This window comes from Scyliorhinus torazame, chromosome 5 (genome assembly GCF_047496885.1).
Source record: "Scyliorhinus torazame isolate Kashiwa2021f chromosome 5, sScyTor2.1, whole genome shotgun sequence".
Taxonomy (NCBI): domain Eukaryota; kingdom Metazoa; phylum Chordata; class Chondrichthyes; order Carcharhiniformes; family Scyliorhinidae; genus Scyliorhinus; species Scyliorhinus torazame.
In genome coordinates this window covers 239,383,339-239,392,363 of record NC_092711.1, presented here as the reverse complement: position 1 = coordinate 239,392,363, position 9,025 = coordinate 239,383,339, and the positions used below count along the sequence as shown (strand labels likewise).

General features: G+C 40.9%; 1 pseudogene; it reads right to left on the bottom strand.

Moving 5' to 3' along the window:
- Positions 1-8,611: 8,611 nt before the first annotated feature.
- LOC140422831 (U2 spliceosomal RNA) lies at positions 8,612-8,715 on the bottom strand (annotated as a pseudogene).
- Positions 8,716-9,025: the final 310 nt, after the last annotated feature.

Here is a 9,025-nt window from a genome sequence, read left to right as displayed (position 1 = left end):
AATGGGAATCAGGTGGAAAACTCTCCGCTGGTTGGAGTCCTACCTGGCACAATGGAAGATGGTTGTGATGGTTGGACGTCAATCATCTTAGGACACCACTGCAGGTGTTCCTCAGGGTAGTGCCCTAGGCTCAACCATTTTCAGCGGCTTCATCAATGACCTGCCTTCCGACATAAGGTCAGAAGTGGGGATGAAGCAGTCTCTGTCCAAATGCAGCAAGACCTGCACAATATCCAGGTTTGGACTGACAAGTGGCAAGTTACATGCATGCCACATAAGTGCCAGACAATTCCTTCCCATATTCCAACTTTCTCAAATTCAAAAGTGTGTAGAAAAAAAGGCTTTGACCTATAATACATAATCATCAGCAAGCTCCATGATTTGCCTCGCCGTTTTTTTAATCCTTTGCTCCTCCACATGAATTCTTGTCACGACAGGTAATGAATCGTTGAATTCTTCCAACAGAATTACTTTGCTAAGAACCTCAGAGGTTCATTCTACTTTTAACCCACCTATTAAAAATGTTTTTTCTTAACCCCTCTTAAATTCGATATAAGTCTTCCAGACTGTTTTCTTACGTTTCAAAACTTTTTTCTGTAAGCTTCCAGTGATAATTCATCAGCGCTCAATACAGCTTCATACATATATAATATATATATAATATATAGCAATATAGCTATCTTCACTGTATCATATTCACCAGACCTTTCCTCTGACAAAGACACATAGCCTTCACTAGCCTTACCTAAGATTTACTCTGTAAGAGCAGCGTCTAAATTTCTTGTGACCATTTCATTAATCTCGCTATATTCTCCAAAAAAATGTCTCTGTATCCTTCTTGTCAAATTTTGCAAGTGCCTGTAAATATAAACATCTCCCCACTAGGTTCATGTCTAGAACGACTTCCTTCCTCACCCTGCTCGAGTGTCTCTGCTTTAAGCTCCAGCATTTTAAGTTGAATTTCTCTCTTTTTCCTTGTCTTTCCTTGCTAATCTTTCTACCTACACATCAGGTTTTCTCATTTCAATTTTGCTTTGAAAAGCTCTCTCTCTTTCACTTTCTTTTTGCTTCTCCTGCATCTCTAGCTCAAGTTTTTTCATTTCTATTTCTATTTCCTTTTCTTTGTCAAAAAATTCTAATTGTTTAATTTGTCATTGAATTTTAGCAAATTCAGTTGCCTCACTTTTCGGAGAACGTGGTCTATCTGACAACTCTTGAACATTTAAATGCTTTGCAATTCTTTCCACTTTCTTAGCTTTCTTATCCCAGTCGGGAAGCCGAATTGTAATATATTCGCCATTTCTGTAAATTTAGGTGCACTTTAAAAACTTCCAAGGTTATGTTGTCTACTCACAAATCTTAGCCATTGCCAGAGCCATGCTACACTTACCTTATTTTAAATCACAAGCCTCCTCACTTGTTTCAACACGTTCCTCACTCTCGTTACATTTAAAAGTCGCAAATTCCCCTACACCCAAGGAATTATGTTTTTCAAAATCCCGCGAAAGAGCCCCCAATTTTGTTAAGAACCCGACTAATGTTAAGTGTGAGAGTATCCCAATTCCCAGGGTGGTAACTTGGAATAACGGTTCTTAATGGTTTATATGCAAAATCAGGGAGGAACAGCCAGTCGTTTTGTGATCAATTAATAAAGAATATCTATTAACTTAAAAGAAAAATACACAGCACGAAGGATTAAAATACACAAATATACGACAGCAGTATACGTAACTAGACTGATAGTTACACACATATCACATGAAGTTATCCCTTTCTTCCCAAATACCTACACTTCCTAAACTCTGAGATGCCCCTTTTTTTCCCAAACAACATCTAAGGTTATATAACTCTGTGGCCAAATCCAGCAGATTGTCATCAAACACAGGTTATTTGTCTACATTTGGGAAAACCATCCTCAGTTTCAGTGAAGGAATACTTTTTCTGTTCGAGTTTTGGATTTTGACCAGTCGCCTTTTTGCAATAACCTGTTTTCGGGACGTCTGCTTTGTGAAACTGAGTGCGGCTGTGACGGTAGCTGCTGCTATTATGTCCCTTTCTCCAGTTACTTTGCGATGGATATATCATTCTTTCTCTTTGATGCTACCCAGCCTGTGGACCCAGCTTTGAGCATATAAGTGCTAATTCTCCTCACTCTCCACTTTTAAGTGACCTCTTCTACATCCCATTGTTCTCCCCTAGTCACAAAGGTAAACACTTTTCACTGGTATTCTGATTCACATATAACAAAAACCTTCAGTCAGCTACACTTATCAATCCTCTTTCTTTATTTTATCCCAATTTCATTTCTAATCTTCATTTTCCTCAATTCTTAACAATAGGCAACTCAAGAAGAATGAGAAGGGATAACTTAGCTTCATCACCATCAACTAGTTGTTATTTGCGACTTTGATAAGAGACATTTCGATGGTGACTACCAGTCCTATGATAGTCAAGGATTTGTTGATGATGATACCATTGATGATCCAGAAGATGATTGCGTTTTTCCTTCTTTGGCACTTATGAGGTGTAAAATATTGTGCATCGTTTCACAGCCTAAGCCTGGAGGTTATTCCCATCCTTACAGTTACTTTCATCCCATTTTTTAGAGGTTGGGACATTCCTGGATACTCATCAGATTATTGGGTAGATGCCAGTGTCATAGCTGCTGGAAAGAAATGGTATGGGAGAGTGGATAGCTTTGGTGCACAGTCTTCCGCATTATATCCAAGGTGTGGTCAGGGCTCATAGATTTCAGTGGGTTCAATTAATGTCTTAATGTCTTTTTAATGTCACATTGAGTGAAATAAATTGACTGCACACCTATATTGGTCCAGACCTCAAAAGGAAGTCAAATGGGATAATCCACTTGGTACTTTTGGCCAAAGACTTTCACAAGCATCCAGCCTCATCTCTTGCACTCAACAATAGTTGAGCATGCAACAGCTAGTGGACTCTGTCGAACTATTAAGAGGGGACAGCTAACAATAGGATATTGGGAGACATGAAGCTTTACCTTTTAAAAATATTACAATCAGTGCCCTCACCAAAGAACTTAGAAGCAATAATTGATTAAGAATTCATAATATTAATAATTAATCTGTTACAACTCTCAGTAATTATCTTGTTAAGGTTATTATCTAAGTGCCATAGTTTCCTTTCTTTGCAAGTTTTGCTAATAAAATAGGCCTTGTTTAAAATTACGGTGCAAAAGTGGTAGAAGTTATGAACAGACTAGTTCATATTTACTGATATTCTAAATATTCTTACTTTTTCAAAAATGGATCAACCAGTAGGTATAGAGAGTTAAAGAAAAAAAAGCTGTTCTGTGATTCATCAAAAGTAACTTTTGAGGAAGTCACATCGCTTTTAGCAATTTTAGACTTGCATCAAAAATATATTTCCCTCAATGAGATTGCTATTAGTGAGTTTAAAGAACAGGGATTTACCAGTTGTGATAGAAATGGTCGTTGGGGTTTGAGAGGAAAGACATTTTCTGAATTGTGGAATTGAATGGAATAATTTTGGAAATTTCACAGAATGGCATTGGTGTCTGGGGTTTTTATTTCACTTGCAAATAGTTTTAATGTAGATGTGTTCTAAATTATACACTTGTTAGTTTTGCATGTGCAAAGGAACCTACAAAGTTGGAATATAAACTGGTAATATGCATGTTTTATGGTGGATGGAATAGGCTGAGGCAAGTCTCACTGCGCCCAAAGTGAATTGCCAGTGTTATGGACAGGAGAGTGTTAATTTAAACAGCACTAATTTCATCTCACAATCCGTCCATAAACAGAAAGGTTTTCTGATTTGTTACCCTCTTTATAAGTGGTGGTGTATTTCCCAACACACCGGTTTTGGTGTAGTCCAATTTTCTACTAATAACCCCACAGCAAACTTGAGATAGGATGAACTCAAAGGGTTAGTCCATTTGCACACACTCAAAACACGAAAGCGGGTTCACAAAGTCCCCCTCGTATTCAGATAGTAAAAATATGGAGGGGACAGAAAGGTTCAGCGGTTCAGACACCACAATGAAAATAAATATTGTTTCAGCTGGATTCCAGAGTCCAGAATCAAAGTTCAATGAGGTATACCTTCATGGAGGTCAATGGGCTGAAAACTGATCCTGTATGATATCCTTTTCCGGTGGTGTTGATGTCACATGAAATAGGAACATGAAGTAGGAACACAGAGATGCATCAGTCTTGTAGGCGATGGGGCAGAATTTCAACCAGAAGCAGTGGAGGTGGGGCCAGAGGTTAAACCTGAGCAAAGCTTCTTTTCTGTGAGGCTGGCAGTTAGATGATAAACAGCAGACTGAGCTATGCAGTTCAGCAAAGTTTATGTTCCACAAGCCAGAGGCCCATGTCACATGACCGACTACCACTCCACCCAGCCTTTGACAAAGGGTGTGCCATCCATCAGCTGGGTTCCAAAGACTGTTAATGGTCTCAGCCATTAGGAATTGAAAAGGAAGATTGTGAGGCATTTGCCTGAGCAGAAAAGCCATCTCTTTCCGGCCAGCCTGGGTTATTAGATGCAGATAACCTTTGTATAGCTCTCTTTGAAGTTGGTCTGTGCACTCTGCAAGGGGTTATTAGTGGCGCCTCAGAAAAAACAAGGTTTACATTTTCCTAACACTGCCTGGTACCTTCTTTTGTCCAGGAGGTCACAGACAGGCATGGTTTCAGCTATTTGAAGAACTTTTGCTCATTTAAAAATTTTTAGTAATAACCCTGAGCATATCTATTTTTTAAAAAAGTGTAAGCCTTTGTTGTACACACCTGGGTAATGGAAGATTGGAAAACATCAACTCTCTGTGACACCCTGAGTGATCAAATACAGTTTCCACCACCACCCCTAATAAACACATCGGTTTCAACATGATTTGCCCATTTTGAGCCTTGAGTGGTAAATCTGTACTTTCCAGCTGCTTGTCATATTGTTAACAGAACTGCTATTGATTCAGATGCAACTAAGAACCTCATCACACAGGTAATCACACTTTAACAAGTGAAAAGGGCTGATTGAAGATGCTTGAACATCCAACTTTTGCCTGATTCAGCAGAACATTTGAAAAGACAAATACATGGGGTTAAGCAATTAAAGCAATTGCTTAAGTTTTGATGAGTTAGAAATATCTAATTGAATTTCCTATAATGGTCAGCACACATACCTTTGCAATAGTCTTCCATGGCAATGGTAATATCTATTGTTAACCATCCGGCATAAACTCATCATAAGCGTGAGTGGTGCAAGTCATGTGGACTACACCTGAAAGAGGTCATGGGCATATTCCCGGACACTTTAAATGATCCATCTATCAGCCTTTCATTAATGGGACCTGAACCTATTCTGGAGGGTGGAATTCTTTCCATTAAACTCCAGATGACACTGTAAGCCAAGGTGCTAATGGATCATGTGATTAGAGTTGAACAAGCAGCAAGAAGTGCTATTGCTCAATGTAAATTGCATAATTTTAATTGATAAATCCCAAGGAGTAATCCATATGTTCTTGCAGTCCCTAACTTTTGTGAGTTAACCTCTGCCGAACCTAACTGGAATTAAGTTAATTGGTGCGGTATTATCATAAATGAAGGCAATGCAAGGGTTAATGAAATGTATACAGACATCCACTCGAGGAAGCTAGTCCCATAAGTATATAAGGGGTGGGGCTAAGCCTTATGGGTCAGATGATGATGATAGACAGTTAGAGATAGCATCGTTAAATATAGAAACCTTCTACTTTTGGAGTGTGAATGAATCTTAGTTAGTAGCATAATAAATCTATAGTTTTGACAAAGTTACAGCTTTGACAAAGGGTCATCTGGACTCGAAACTTTAGCTCTTTTCTCTCCCTACAGACCTGCTGAGATTTTCCAGCATTTTCTCTTTGGTTTCAGATTCCAGCATCCGCAGTAATTTGCTTAAATCTATTATTTTGTTTGTTAACAAAGCTTTGTGTTCTTTATTCAACACTACGCATCCAAGCCATCCAAGTGAAGCAAAATAGAGAACACACCAGTGGGTTTTATCCTCATGATATAAAAAAGAAGCAAATGGAAAATTATGCAGGTTCTGGAAACCTAAAATTAAAGAAAATAATAATAAAAATGCTGGAAATACTTAGCATGTCTGGCACCTGTGGGGAGGAAAACAAAGTTAATGTGTCAGCTCAATGATCGGCGAAGGGACATCAACATGAAACAGGGGGCGAAAGTTAATTTGTGTAATGGCTTACAGCTTCTGGGTGGAGAAATTGCAGGAGCCCCCTGTCATCTCCATTGGGGCAGGCCCACCATTGGGCCTTCCCCTGGATGGGGAGGCAATGGTGTAGTAGTATTGTTGCTGGACAAGTAATCCAGAGATCCTGGATAATGCTCTGGGGACCTGAGTTCGAATCCTGCCATGGCAGATGGTGAAATTTGAATTCAATTTGAAAAATATCTGGAGTTAAAAGTCTAATGATGTCCATGAAACCATTCCGATTGTTGTAAAACCCCATCTGGTTCACTAATGCCACTTAGGGAAGCAAATCTGACGTCCTTACTTGGTCTGGCCTACACATGACTCCAGATCCACAGCAATGTCGTTGACTCTGAACTGCCCTCAGGGATGGACAATAAATGTTGGCCCAGCCAGTTGATGTGTTGGGTACTCTGGATCTGTGGAGACTGCATTTACCTTAGCAGTAACATAGACAGGCTACCAACACTTGTAATACTACAACTCTATTTTATTTAACTAAGAGCTGTTAAACATACTTGCACTGTGGGTCGACACTATGTTAGATTGACTGAAGACCAATGCCTAACCTGACCAGCCTATACTGCTAGCACATGGTGGATGTTTGTGCTACTGACTGCGGGCTCTGTCTGTCTCAGAGGCTGCATCCCGAATGACTGGGAAAACTTGTGCCCTCTGTCTTTATAGTGACCGTGCCCTAACTAGTGATTGGCTGCTGTGTTGTGTGTGTTGATTGGTCTTGCAGTGTGTCAGTCAGTGTGTGTCTCTGCACCATCATATACTGATGTGTATATTATGACACCAGTGATGCCCATGTCCCATGAACGAATAAAAAAAAAAGGACCTTGGGGCTGAAATCCCACTGCGCAGTTACTCTCCATTGCCATTAGTATCACCAAGAGCTAATGGTTGCTGCTGTTAGTGCACCCACCAAAGAGCCAGAATCAAGGAAAGACCCCATGTCAAAGGTGAGTGAGGACTTGATTGAAAGATAGCTGGCTGTGAAGTCGGGGTGATGTGTGAGGGGGGGGGGGGGTATGACGGTGTGTGCATCAGATACTAGGTTAGGCGGGTGTTTTTTTTGTGTCTCACCCCCATTCTTCCCAATGCTGAGTCCCTTAATGAGTACCTTTGAACAATGGGCCACCCAACCCCACTTCCCCATGTATTACTGAACCAAATGGACACTATAGGCAGAGAATGTGTACTCTATTCAGCAAATATATAATCTAGCTACATGAAGTTTCCCATAAATAGTTTTGAAGTCCCTTGAGAGTAGTGTTAGTTTTCAGCACATTAGACACTCAGCCAAAGAAAAACATTTAATCACTGGGATATCCAGATTTAATATTTGTATAATTTCTATTATCTAATTTCCTTAATTTCAAAAAAATTCAGAGATATTTTAGAATGCTCTCCTCCAAGTAAAGCTTCAGCCTTACATTATTTGAAAACTTCTTGCACAGGGTTAAATAAACATAACAGTTTACTTTGAACCTTTTGGCATGATTTCTGGCCATGTCCCGCCAGGGATGGAACGCGACCGGTAGATCCTGTGAGAGGCCTCTTCAGGAATTCCTGATTGGTGTTATGCCCCAGAAGATCTAATGAGATCTTGCAAGACATTGCAATCTGAATCCTGCTCACAATGGGTAGGATCCAGACTTCCATAGTTAAGTGAACTTAGCTGCTCACTTAACTATGCTGACGCCAGATCTAACCAGCGACCAGGACCTACTGCCTCACCGAGGAGACCTCAGCCAGGTGCCATTTAGCACTGTTGCCCACAAACGGAGACCAGGCAGAACGGCAGATGGGGAGGTCTTCTAGTCGATTGGAGGCCCCTAGGTCATTGGCCTTTGAGCAGGGTGGCACCCTGGCATTGCTGATGCCACCCAGAACCCTGGCAGTGCCAACTAGGCACCCTGGCAGTGCCAGGCTGGCTGGGGAACTGCTGGGATGACAGTGCTAAGGTGTCCAGATGGCATTGTGCCCAGCCTCGGGCTCGGGCCTGGGGATGCGCAGCCTGTATGAGGTGGGGTGTAGGGATGTGGGAGATTTTCAAAGACCCCCCAACAGGTGAGCTAGAGTTTGGGAGGTTCCAGGGGCTACACTGGGTGGCCGAGAGATCGAGATGGCATTTAAAAATAGCGCCTCAATCTGTTCCTGCATTGATGAGCTGAGTACTCAGTGTAGGAAATGTGACTGAGTGTGGCCTCGGCGGGGCGTTCCCCGGTGTGGCCAAAAAAATAAGAGTTCCATTCGATAGTGAGGTCATTATCAGCACTACGAGCGCCAGGAATCACCCCGCTCATCCTGCCCAGAACTCAATCTTGGTAGCAGCCTTCAGACCTGCAAGATCACATGTTTTGCCGTGATGATCAACGATGTGTTAATCATCACCTAATATTAAACTGATAAGAACAGATACTACATTTGATCTTAGCCAAAAGGCCGAGAAGTGATAATCATCACCTAATATGACTCAGGAGCCCACTCTGGTGTGAAACGTAATCTGAATGATAAATAATCTTGTGAACGAACCTGGGTCTGAATAATCCAGGTGATTTCACACTTTGCACAGGAAGCCTTATCCTTCAATGTTGGTGTTATATTACCATTCTTGGTAATATGCTAGATTCTTTGTCCTTTCTTCCAGAATGATCCAATGTGGTGTTGACAAAGATTATCCCTATCAAAAGATTGAAACAAAACTAATTTATCATTACACTACTAATTAAATGAAGTTCGCACAATCTACTGAGCTACAGATAAT